Source organism: Cucumis melo, chromosome 2, assembly GCF_025177605.1.
Source record: "Cucumis melo cultivar AY chromosome 2, USDA_Cmelo_AY_1.0, whole genome shotgun sequence".
NCBI lineage: Eukaryota > Viridiplantae > Streptophyta > Magnoliopsida > Cucurbitales > Cucurbitaceae > Cucumis > Cucumis melo.
This window is the reverse complement of record NC_066858.1, coordinates 7,808,435-7,821,778: the sequence shown is the minus strand read 5'-3', so window position 1 is coordinate 7,821,778 and position 13,344 is coordinate 7,808,435. Positions and strand designations below refer to the sequence as shown.

Below are 13,344 nucleotides of genomic sequence, written 5' to 3'. Positions count from 1 at the left end.
GTAGTTTTTCATAACGAGATAATTTAGTCATTGTTTCTGATAAGCATTTTAGCATCCTTAAATGAGTTTTAAAAGTGTTTTCTAATGTTGAGTATTGTGTGTGCATAAAACTCTTAAGTAACTTGAAACTTCATTTTAAGGCTGCACTGCTTGATAAATGTTTTTATAGTTGTGCTTATACCTACATCATTTATGAATTTAAGTACCACGTGAGATGTATGGACTCAATTTGTCCAAATATAAGAGATTATCTTAGTAATGTTGGGTTTAAAAAGTGGTATCGAGCATATTTATGAAGACGAAAGTACATAATGATTACATCAAATTGTGCATAAAGTGTAAACTCAGTGTTTAAAGATCTTAGAGAACTACCTGTAGCTACCATGCTTAGTTCAATTAGAGATGTATTGTAAAAGTGGTTTTATGAACGAAGTAAAGTTGTTTTTGCAAAGAAGAATTGTTTGACTTCTTAGGTTGAGAAAATGTTGTGTTTAAAACACGAAAAGTCATAAAGTTTATTGGTAAGACATTTTTTTATGTTTGTCACGCTCCGTTCCAATTCACTCTATGCGATGAAATGGAGACGCGACTGCCTAGACATCCTACACGAGATTCTTTGCGAAGTAATCGCGTCGAACACCCAATAAGCAAAAACTAAAAGACAATTGCAAGAAGCTTAACGAGAAATGTAGACTTTGATGAACGTGACATTTTTATTGTATTTTCTTTGTTTTAATTTGATTTTTTGGTATTTTCATTAATTAGGATAGAATCTATACAAGGCTATATAATGCCTTTATCCTTCCATTTGTAAGAACAAGACTTTTGATGAATGCAATTTTAAATCTCATCTTGAGACTTTTTCTTTAATTTGCAATTTTTGTGATAGAATGCATGCAAGCCAATCAATCTAACCTTGATCAAGTTTGATTGTGGAGTGACTCAATTTAGAACAAGATTTCCAAATCTTGCTTCTAGATCTTTGATCTAAGAGGTAATTTAATCCTAACTTTCTCTTGGTTGATCTAAATTAGTATAACGAGTTCTTACTTCAAAAGTTCTTGCTACGCTAATAGCTTGGATCTTTGGATTGAGGATTAGGATTTCCTTATCACTGCTCATTTCATTCCTTTCAAGCAAACTCTCTCTAGACAAAGTGGTTAAGTTGTATATAGACATAATCGTAAGCCAATATGGAACACCAGTATCTATAGTTTCAGATCGAGACCCGCATTTTACTTCCAAATTTTGGCCTAAATTACAAAACACATTGGGAACTAAGTTGTGTTTTACCGTGTTTCACCCACAAACTAATAGTCAATCTGAAAGAACCATTTAAGACATTGTAAGATACGTTGAGAGTCTATGTTCTGCAATTTAAAGGAAGCTGGGACGAACGTTTGTCCTTGATTGAATTTGCTTATAGCAACAATTATCATTCCAGCATTGGAATGACCCCCTTTAAAGCATTATACGGGAGGTATTGCAGAACACCAGTTTGTTTGGAAGAAGTTGGCAAAACAGAATTATATGGACCAAAGTTAGTTTAAACAACTACAAAGAATATAAAAATAATCAATGAGAATTTAAAGATTGCCCACGATAGTCAAAAGAGTTACATGGACAACTGACGCAAAGCATTGCAGTTTTAAGTGGGAGACAAAGTTTTCTTGAAACTATCACCATAGAAAGGAGTAATCAGATTCAAAAGAAAGGGAAACTTAAGCCTGTGATACATAGGACCTTATGAAATCCTATAACTTGTGGGGCCAATGGCCTATAAGCTAAAGTAGCCCATGGAATCGTCTAAAATCCATAACGTCTTCCATATTTCCATGTTGAGAAAGTATATACCAGATTCCTCATATATTCTCAAAGACCAACCTCTAAAAGCATAAGAAAACTTCACCTATGAAGAGAAGCCTCTACACGTCTTAGATAGAAAACATCAAGTATTAAGAACAAAGGTGATTCCCATGGTTAAGATATTATGGATTAAACATGGTATGGAAAAGGCGACTTAGGAAAGTGAAGAACAAATAATACTGAAGTATTCTCTCAACTTTTTCCTTAGCCAACGAATTTCAAGGATGGAATTCCAATAAGGAGGTAGTAGCTGTGAGACTCAAATTGCAGATTACAATACGAAGATCCGGGGAATTCCCGAAGTCGTAGCGTATCAGCATAAATAAGAAAGCAAGTCAGCACAAGCTATACAAACGTCGAAAACTCCATCGACCAGAACATTGGAAATATAGCGTCAGGGGAACTTTTTTCGATGCGCTATGGGACAATGTCAGCATAAAGGCATCCGGACGCAGTTAATGTCAACGTTTTATGCGCGTCAGCAATAAACTATAACCGACGTTGTTTCCGTGCATTAGGATTCAACTAATTCTGATGCAACATTGGTAAAATGATCCTCCGCATCGGAAAAACTGCCTACCTCTATGTAAATCATTCGTACGGATTAATTTTTTATTATTTTGTTAATTTTTTATTATTTTACTATTATTTTTATATTATTCTTGAGCTATTTTTTTTGTTCCGCTTCGGAAGGCAACAAATTAACAAAATTTATAACAAACTATTAAAATAAAAAAAAACTACAATTTATAAATCGAAATAATTCATCCGAATGTCTAATAACATTTACAATTAATACTATCTGAATTGTTTAAAAAGAGTACATTAAAATAATATAACTACATCAATCTATCCTAAAACCTCGATTGTATGCAAAGAAAAATCTCCAAACCAACAAATAACATAAAAATATAGTTATATATATTTCATACATTAGAAATTAAACGAATTAAAGTTAAAAATACGTACCATAAGTGTCTTCATGGTCCTCTCTGTGTCCGACTAATCTCCTCAATCATCCTCCTCATCTCCTCCATTTGACAATTTGTCTCGGTAATTTATCTGTCATGTTCCTCCTCCCTTGTCCGTTGTTCTTCAATTAGGCAGTTAGCATTTTTAAGGCTAGCATTTAGTTCACTAACCTCTATGGAGTGCATCTCATGATGAGAAGAGGAAGAACTTGAAGTAATACTCTTCTGGGACTTGGGCGGGGCCCCAACCAAGATCTTTTTAGTAGCCCAATCGCCTACCCAACACGATCTTGCATATCTCGTCCCTAGAAAGTGATTACGAATCTTTCAAGGTGGGTTGGGACTGGAGTTTCAACATACGAATCTACACCATACAAGTTGTAAGTTGTGAAATGATAATAATTAAAAGTATAAAGTACAATTGAAAAGCTTAATTTCATAAACTTATATGGGCATCCACTGCAACATGCAAAACGAACTCGCCAGTCTTACTAGCGTGTGTTTCTCTAAACAACTCGACACTGTCCACTGGGCGACCGTGTTCTTTAGCGAGATTGTGTTACCGTTGAAGGAACGACTTGGATTCACTTTTATGGTTGTAAGGTTGTTATGGTCTAGCAGCCTTGTTGACCCTCAATTACTCCTACACTAAAAAAATCAAAATGTTAATTAAGATAGCGAAACAATAAAAATAATTTTTTTACTATATAGTAAAGTAGACGGAAGAATCAAAGAATCATCTGGAATTTGTGGGTCAAGTAATGATTGCAAAGGAAGTGAGTAAGAGCTTGATGCTCAATAAAACGAGTAAGAGCTTGATCATCGAAATTGTGCTCGAATTAGCACTACACAAGAAGAAAACACACGGATTTGTTTTTTACATATTTGAGGAGTATCGTATATGTTGAGTACTTTACAAACTTACCTGCAGGCCGCCTTTGACATCCTCGATGTACTATGGAGGTACATCGCCCCACTTGAGGGCAGTGATCGAAAATATGTTTCGCATTAACACACCGATGACCGTGCTGAACCTAACGACGTGTGGTGAGATGGGTTTTCCCTAAGGCAATTGATATAGGGATCTTCCAGTGTTGTTTTACGTACCACTCCAATTCCAAGTTTTGGGAGTGCTGACGTCTCCTTGAAGTGGGAGTGGGTTGAGAGGCATCTACAAAAAAAAAAAAAGAATACTCTATAAGAAACAAAAACATAATTACCGATTCAATTGTTTATCTAACGAGACTAAGTTGAAGTGTCGCCTACTGACGACGATCCTCCTGCGTTGTTGAACACGTAGTCCAACTCTAAGTATAAATCTGCCTCAGTGAAACAGCTAGAAAATGACATAATTCTTATAGACATAAAAATCAACAACATTAAAAAAATGTGAGTATCTCTAACTAAATGTATAGAATAATAACTGATGTGTATACATGAAAAAAACATTATTATTCATCGTCGCTTGATCCACTTTGAGGTCATGGTTGTTCATCATCATCAACTATGAAGTTGTCCGCGACATGGTGCACATCTGGTCTTTGAACCAGTGTAGGATCAACTTCAGCCCTGCATAGAGTGTCATCCTTAATGTGTTCGTCCAGCCATGTTCGACGACGATTTTCAATACATTAAGTTGCTCATTCTCAACATCTTTGACTTTTGACACGTCTCATATACATTTATTTTGGACGACTTAAACCATTTTCCAATTGGTACCATTTTTTGAGTTCTCAAGGCAAAACACTTGATGTGCTTGGGTTGCGAGAATGATCGGTTCCTCAACAAACCAAAAACGGGACGTGTTGATTGATTTGTAGTCTAGTTCCACATGTGTCGTATGGTTTTTATTGTCGTTTGTGTCAAATCATCCACACTTGAATAGTCAAGCATATCATCCAAGTGGACATTAATGAATATATATAAACTATGAAATAAGCATATACCAATTCTCGAATTCATTTACTCTATATACCTAAGCCCTGAAATAATAAAAAAAAATGCTTGTTTATGTCTTTTAAATACGTCAAAATTGCTTTGACCCTGACGACGTATCAACCTCAGGGATTTTCTAAAGTACATAATTGTGAGTTTATGTGATGAAAAATAACAAAGACTTGAGATAGCAAATGAAGTATAAAGTTGGAAATGCGTACTTGCGAAAGTTCGCTATTGCATCTACATTGTTGAGGATGTACCAATGAAAGTCGTGTTTCTCTTCCTATAATATGCTTCGTAAACTTGACGCTCCTAATGGTCGTACTTTCTAAACAAACACTTCAAACTCACCAATCACCTCGTTATCTAGAATGCTATTATTATTTCATTCATCTCTAGTGAAATGAGTCTCAATCTCATTTAGATACCTCGAACAAAAGTCTCTAATTCGTTCATCAAATATCCTTCTGCAATAAATCCCTCAATATGTGCTTTATTATGAACATAATGTTTTAATGTGCATAGACTCCTCTTAATGGGATACATCCAACTGTAAGAAACGAGACTAGCAACCTTAATTTTGTATGGTAAGTGAATGGCAAGATGTACCATTACGTTAAAGAAGGCAGTTGGAAATATTCTTTCTAATTTGCAAAGTATATTATGATATCAGCTTGCAATCGGTCCAAAACACTTACCCTTATCGTTCATACGCACAAGTCATAGAAAAAACTAGACAATTCAGTAACAGTGTTGTATATATTTTTCGGTAAGTAAGCTCAAACACCAATAGGTAGAAGTCGATGTAGCAGAACATGTCAGTCGTGCATTTTGAAACCTGATATTTTCCTATCTCTTTCATTCACACATCATGAAATATTAGACACGAATCCATAAAAAAACTTAACTGATTTGAGGAATTTGGAAAACTCAACTCGCTTGCTGCTAGTGAACATGTAACACATATGGGGCTTCATCAATTTGTTACCAACTTCTATCAGGTGTAAATCCTTTCTTATTTTCAAATCTAGTAGGTTCAACCGAGCATTCATGGTATCCTCGAATTTTTCTTCGATATTCAACAATGTATCTACTAAGTTGTCACAAACATTCTTCTTAATATACACTACATCAAGTTTGTAACAAAACAGTAGTCTCGACCAGTAAGGAGTTTGAAAAAAATACTTCTCTTCGTCCAATTAAGAGTTCTCTTTCTTTTCTTTTCTTTTAATGGAGGATGTTTACTTATAACTGGAAACTCCAACTGATCTAGTTGTTTCAATATTTCATGCCCATTAATTACCATTAGAGGATCCCTACGTTCTACCTTTCCATCGTGTAGCTTAGTTCTATGCCAAATACAGTTCTCTAGAAGATAGTGTCGATGTCTCATGAAAGATATTTTCCCTCATATCTCGAATGACGAACTATCTCCCATGCATATGGGACATGCCTGATACTCCTTCGTACTCCACCCAGATAGGTCACCAACAGAAAGAATTGACGCATACTAAAAGTCCATAATTGTTTTAGTTCCTCAATCAATGGTTGGAGGTACACATCAATTTCCCTATTGGTTGGAGGTACACATCAATTTTCTTACTTAGAGATTTTTGACCGAAAATGAGCAATGACATGAACAAGTTTGACACTTTCATGCATTTCCAAGGTGACAAATTGCAAGAAAATAACATCACATGCCACATACTATACGGGGTACTCATATGCCTGAACGGATTAAATCCATCTGATGCTAACCCCAAATGAGCGTTCCATGAATTTGAAGTAAAATCAAGAAATTCAAAATCAAAATGTTCTCATTCCTCTGCATCAGTTGGATGTATCAACACATCCTCTATTTCTACTCATTTATCCTTATGTCATCTCATGTCAAATAAGATCTCTTACAATACAAACAAGTGTTGTAATCTCGATACCATCAAGAAGTGGCGTAATACTTTCTATGGAATTTTTTTCCTCTGTTATGACTAACCTTGTACCGAGACTCACCACAAGTTGGACAATGTTGCAAATCCCCAAACTTCTTCCAAAACAATACATGATCGTACTTACAAGCATGAATAGTCTCGTATCCCAGACCCAAGTCACGCAATTTTCATTTAACTTCGTAGAATGAACTAGGGATATTGGTACTGCACATTGAAAACGTTGCTTTTAATATCTCCAACAACATGTCGAAGTACTTGTTACTTCAACCGTTGAGAACCTTTACATGCATGATCTTAACTAAAAAATTTAGGGAGGAAAATTCAGAACATTTGGGATATAGCTCACTACGTGCTTCATTCAATAAGTCCTGAAATATATTTGTCGTCTCTTGTTCTACATCTACCCCACTATTCAACGACATGTCATTCTTCAAACCTTCCTCCGTTTCTTCTAGGTGTTCAATTGGAGTTTGCAAATCATGAAACATACCTAACATTTTATTTTCTTCAGGAAAGGAATTACTTCTACTTCCTTCATCAAATCTTTGTATGAACTCCACGATACACCCATTCTATATAAGAGGGGGATATTCCAATGGTTAATAGATGTCACTCCACACCCTCTAATAAGCCTCAATTTGAGTTCATACATTTCTTCCATGGACACCTTGTGTAACGCCCCAAAATAAGATAATTTCAAATTTAATTGTCTTAAGTTTTAATTTTAAACATGTTGGAATTATTGGGGTTTTATTTTATGGAAATTTGGATTAATTAAATATTTATTGGGAGAATATTTAATTAGTTTGAAGATTTGGAAATTTATGTTATTAAAGTTTTGGTTATTGGTTATTTTGGTGAGATTTAAGGATTTTCATTAATTATATATATATATATATATATAATTAAGTTTAAAGGGAAGGTAAGGTAATTATTTTAAGGATATATAATTATTAATTTTTATATGTTATTTTTGGGAAAATAAAAGAGATGATGTGATGGGATGAATTAATGAGGAGAGAGAATAAGGGTTATTTCATTTTATTTTCGAAAAAGAAAAAGAAGATTTGATTAGGTAATAAATGAAGAGAGATGGTGTGATTGGTTTTATTTTGAAAAGAATGAGGAAAAAGGAAAAGGGAAAAAAATATAATAATAATAATATTATTTTAAATAGGTCTCCTCGTTTCGTGTGCACTCCATCTTCAACCTTTCATTCTTCCTCGCAAAACCCTAGTCGCTGTAACGCCCAACAATTTCGGTTTCCTTTTGTTTTGACCATTAATATTAATACTAAAGTGTGTTTATTATTAGTATTAAACTAAAGTTTTTATGTATTAATTTTGAAGTTAGGGGGTGAAATAAATTAATGGCTTAACAAATAAATGGCCTTGGAAAGGGTCAAAGGTGGTTAATTGAGGAGAGAGGAAAGAGGGTTTTAAAGATTTCTTTTATTATTTTTATTTCTTTTAAAAAGAGGCCTTGGGACTCGTGCGTAAAGAGGAAGAGGAAAATTTTCAAAGAAAGAAAAAGGGGGAAAAATTTCCTATTGAAACCCTAGCCGCCGCACGACGCCGCCGCCGCCGCCGCGAACCCGAGCCGCCAAGCACCCTTCTCTGTTCAGCAGCGCAGCCGAGCCGCAGTCGCAACCGAGCCGTCGCCGAGCTTCCAGCCGCGCCGGGAGAATCGTCCAAGCCGATCTGCGCAGCCGAGCGTCCGTCGGAGCAGCCGTCTCTCGCACGCCGAAGCCGAGTCGAAGCCGCCTTCGCGCGTCTGCAGCCAACCCGTCAGCCAGCCGAGGCGCGCCGCTCCGATCCGACGCAAGCGCAGCCGAAACGCCAGTCGGTAGCCGTCGCCGAGCGAAGCCGCGGTAGCCGGACCACCAGCAGCCGCCGCGCCACCCGAAATCCGGAAGCCGAAGCCTCGCGCGCAAAGGTCCGACCGAAGACCCGCCCCGCGACCCGAACCGACGCGCGCCACCTTCCGGAAACCCGACCCGCGCCCGCGTGCACCCGTGCGTGAGCCGCGCCCGCGTGTGAAGCCGCGCCGCGCGCTTTTGTGTAGCCGAGCCGCGTCTCCCCTGTTGCAAGCCGAGCCGCGTCTCCCCCTGTTGCAAGCCGAGCCGCACGCGTAATTCCTGTACCGAGCCGAGCCGCGTCTGCCCGAGCCGAGCCGGTTCTGTCTTCTTCCAGCCGAGCCGCCAGGACTAATTTGGCTCCATCCACCTAAATTGTGGTAATCTAATTAATTATTGTGGTTTTTCCGGTAAGACTCCATGCTCGGACGTTAGTTAAATTAATTTGGGTCTAAATTAATTTATTTTCTCAAGGGACGTCTTGGACCAAGAAATTACTGCAGCGCGGGATTTCTTCAGTAGGGGCTCGAGCACGGCAACCTCCTTCTAGGGTAAGTTATTTCAATTGAGTCTCGAACCGTTAGTCGTTGGCGACCTATTTACAATTTTGACTCATTAAACAGTTAGGACTTCGTCGCTTGGAAAGCGTACTGCCTCGCGGTTAGGACTCGACAAGTAGATCTCCAGGTAAGAGATTCTACTACTAGTTTCATGTTTTGAAGTATGAGACTGTGTATGCCCCTATGTTGCATATTGAGAATTTGACAGTATGATGCCTGAAATAAATGTTAGTATGATGCAAATGACGATATAGTTGCGCTATAGCCTGTTATGTGTGGCAAGATCTATTATGGTTACGACGAATGTCGGGACGGAGAGTGTAGAGATGATTTATGTGACATGTTATATGCTGATGCCATGTGTATGTATACTGCAATTAGGGTACCTGTTAGCTTGATTCTGTTAGAGTCGTACCTGCATGGGTGTCCTTCGGGATCACCACCTATTGAGGACTGTGTGGTCCGACGGGACGCCAGTCTAGCATGGATATAGACATGACTCGAGTGACTCGACGGGGTCCTCGCATCCCGACTGTCCTAGGTGTCCCCCGGGCACCGAAGACCAGAGTTACGTTCCTACGGGAGCGCATGATGGCACGTGTTCGGGAACGTGCCAGAGATTGGGTACCAGTTATCAGGACTCTAACAGGAAGTTAACAGGCACCTAGTGGGACTAGTAGTGGGTCCCTTACTGAGTATTTTTATACTCATTCTCTCCATTTTATGTTTTCAGGTAGAGGACGAGGCAAGGGCAAGGGCAAGCTGGCGAGCGACCCGAAGTGAGACCGAGGAGGGCCATAGGGACTACCGCTTCCGCTTATTTCTTATTTCAGATTTTAGCATTTGAGTTTGAGTACTTTTCATTTCTCACTATCTTTTATGTAGATAGGGCCCGAGTAGGATTTCAGAACGCTTCTGCATTTTTGCATGACTACCTTGTTTATGTTTTTATAAATGAATTTCTTGAACCGTATGCTTTTAATAAAATTTTTCGACTTAAACCACTTGTTCTATATTTAGTAATGACTTCGATTCAGTATAAGGAGTTGGGTCGTTACAGTTGGTATCAGAGCACAGTGTTTTAGGTTCTGTAGACTGACCTACGATGTAAGTCATTTTTTGTTTTGGTTTTACTTCACCCTATGGCTATACGGTCCTTCGGCACTCGCCAGGTATGTCTAAAGCCTTGCTAATGTTAAGATTACAATTTTGCCTGAATAGTCTAAGACCTAGATATAGGGTGTTAAGTTCTTGTGGTGAAAAGTTTGTTGGTGAATTTTAGGGAGAATGCCGCCACGTAGAGGTACACGCCGAGGAGGTGCTAGGGGAGGCAGAGGAGCCGGTCGTGGCCAGCCGGAGGCGCCACGGATCTCGCCGCGATGGAGCAGCGTTATCAGGACATGCTGCAAGCTGCCTTGGCGCCTTTCCTTGCCGCCCAGCAGAACCAGGCCGCCCCTGCTCAGGCCCAGGCCGCCCCTGTTCAGGCTCAGGCCGTCGCTCCTCCAGCCCCTGAGGAAGCTCAACCAGTACCAGTTCAACTGTCGGCCGAGGCGAAACACTTACGGGATTTCAGGAAGTATAATCCCAAGACCTTTGACGGATCCATGGACAACCCCACAAAGGCCCAAATGTGGTTGACGTCCATAGAGACTATTTTCCGGTACATGAAGTGCCCAGAAGACCAGAAGGTGCAGTGTGCAGTCTTCTTCTTGGAGGACAGGGGCACCGCCTGGTGGGAGACCGCGGAGAGAATGCTAGGGGGCGATGTAAGCAAAATAACATGGGAGCAGTTCAAGGAGAACTTCTATGCTAAGTTTTTCTCCGCCAATGTGAAGCACGCCAAGCTGCAAGAGTTCCTAAACTTGGAGCAAGGCGACATGACGGTGGAGCAGTACGACGCCGAGTTCGATATGCTGTCCCGCTTTGCTCCCGATATGGTAAGAGATGAGGCTGCCAGGACGGAGAAATTCGTTAGAGGACTCAGGCTAGACCTTCAGGGCATTGTCAGAGCCCTCCGCCCAGCCACGCATGCTGATGCACTACGTATAGCACTGGATTTGAGCCTGCCTGAGAGAGCCGATGCGTCTAAGGCTGCCGGCAGAGGGTCAGCCTTGGGACAGAAGAGAAAGGTTGAGACGCAGCCTGACGTAGCACCGCAGCGAACACTGAGGTCAGGAGGTGTCTTCCAGAGACACCGACGGGAGCTTGCAGCAGCCGGGAGGACTCTGAGAGAGCTACCCGCTTGTACTACCTGCGAGAGAGTCCACGGAGGTCGTTGCTTGGCTGGAAGTGGAGTCTGCTTCAGGTGCAGACAGCCGGGGCACACTGCTGATATATGTCCTCGGAAACCCTTTGAGACGACACCGCCCCAGCCTTCTGCGGCCCAGCAGGGGAGAGTTTTCGCCACTACCCGGCAGGAGGCCGAGCGAGCTGGCACTGTGGTGACAGGTACGCTCCCAATTTTGGGGCACTATGCTTTTGTGCTATTTGACTCTGGGTCATCCCACTCGTTTATATCCTCCGTTTTCGTTCAGCATGTGGGTTTAGAGGTAGAGCCTTTGGGTAGTGTTTTGTCGGTTTCTACTCCATCTGGGGAGGTCCTGTTATCCAAAGAACAAATAAAGGCATGTCGGGTAGAGATAGCGAATCGTATGTTAGACGTGACCTTACTAGTGTTAGACATGCAGGATTTTGATGTGATACTAGGCATGGATTGGCTGTCAGCCAACCATGCCAATATAGACTGTTATGGCAAGGAAGTTGTCTTCAACCCTCCCTCCGAGGCTAGTTTCAAATTCAGGGGGGCAGGTATGGTATGTATACCCAAGGTCATCTCAGCCATGAAGGCTAGTAAACTACTCAGCCAGGGTACTTGGGGTATTTTGGCAAGCGTAGTGGATGTGAGAGAGCCAGAAGTCTCCCTATCTTCCGAACCAGTGGTAAGAGAGTACCCCGACGTTTTCCCAGACGAACTTCCAGGACTTCCGCCTCCCAGAGAAGTAGACTTCGCTATCGAGTTAGAGCCGGGCACTGCCCCAATCTCGAGGGCCCCTTACAGAATGGCTCCAGCCGAGCTAAAGGAGTTGAAGGTCCAGTTACAGGAGTTGCTGGACAAAGGCTTCATCCGGCCCAGTGTGTCGCCTTGGGGAGCCCCAGTATTGTTCGTGAAGAAGAAGGATGGGTCAATGAGCCTTTGTATTGACTACCGAGAGCTGAACAAGGTGACAGTCAAAAACCGCTACCCCTTGCCCAGGATTGATGACCTGTTCGATCAGTTGCAGGGAGCCACCGTCTTCTCCAAGATCGACCTGCGATCAGGCTATCACCAGTTGAGGATTAGGGACGGTGACATCCCCAAGACGGCCTTTCGATCGAGGTACGGACATTACGAATTCGTTGTGATGTCTTTCGGCTTGACTAACGCTCCTGCAGTATTCATGGATCTGATGAACAGGGTGTTTAAGGAGTTTCTGGACTCGTTCGTCATAGTCTTCATTGACGACATCCTCATTTACTCAAAAACTGAGGCGGAGCACGAGGAGCACCTACACCAGGTTTTGGAGACCCTTCGAGCCAACAAGTTGTATGCCAAGTTCTCCAAGTGTGAATTCTGGTTAAGGAAGGTGACGTTTCTTGGCCACGTGGTTTCCAGTGAGGGAGTTTCAGTAGATCCCGCAAAGATTGAAGCAGTGACCAACTGGACTCGACCGTCCACGGTTAGTGAAATTCGAAGTTTTCTGGGCTTGGCAGGTTACTACAGGAGGTTTGTGGAAGACTTCTCACGTATAGCCAGCCCGTTGACCCAGTTGACCAGAAAGGGAACCCCTTTTGTCTGGAGCCCAGCTTGCGAGAGGAGCTTTCAGGAGCTCAAACAGAAGCTAGTGACTGCACCGGTCCTGACAGTGCCCGATGGTTCGGGAAACTTTGTAATCTATAGTGACGCCTCCAAGAAGGGACTAGGCTGTGTCCTGATGCAGCAGGGTAAGGTAGTTGCTTATGCCTCCCGCCAGTTGAAGATCCATGAGCAGAACTACCCTACCCATGACTTGGAGTTGGCAGCTGTAGTCTTTGCACTGAAGATATGGAGGCACTATCTGTACGGTGAGAAGATTCAGATTTACACCGACCATAAGAGCCTGAAGTACTTCTTCACCCAGAAGGAGTTGAACATGAGGCAGAGGAGGTGGCTTGAGTTGGTGAAAGAC

At 41.4% G+C, this 13,344-nt stretch overlaps 1 long non-coding RNA gene across 1 annotated transcript; it reads right to left on the bottom strand.

Moving 5' to 3' along the window:
* Positions 1–2,629: 2,629 nt before the first annotated feature.
* LOC127148083 (uncharacterized) lies at positions 2,630–4,012 on the bottom strand. Its single transcript, XR_007818708.1, has 3 exons — positions 3,763–4,012; positions 3,330–3,485; positions 2,630–3,201 (listed from the first exon to the last, which is right to left on the bottom strand). It is a non-coding gene; the product is annotated as an uncharacterized LOC127148083 (long non-coding RNA).
* Between the last annotated feature and the right edge of the window lie 9,332 nt (positions 4,013–13,344).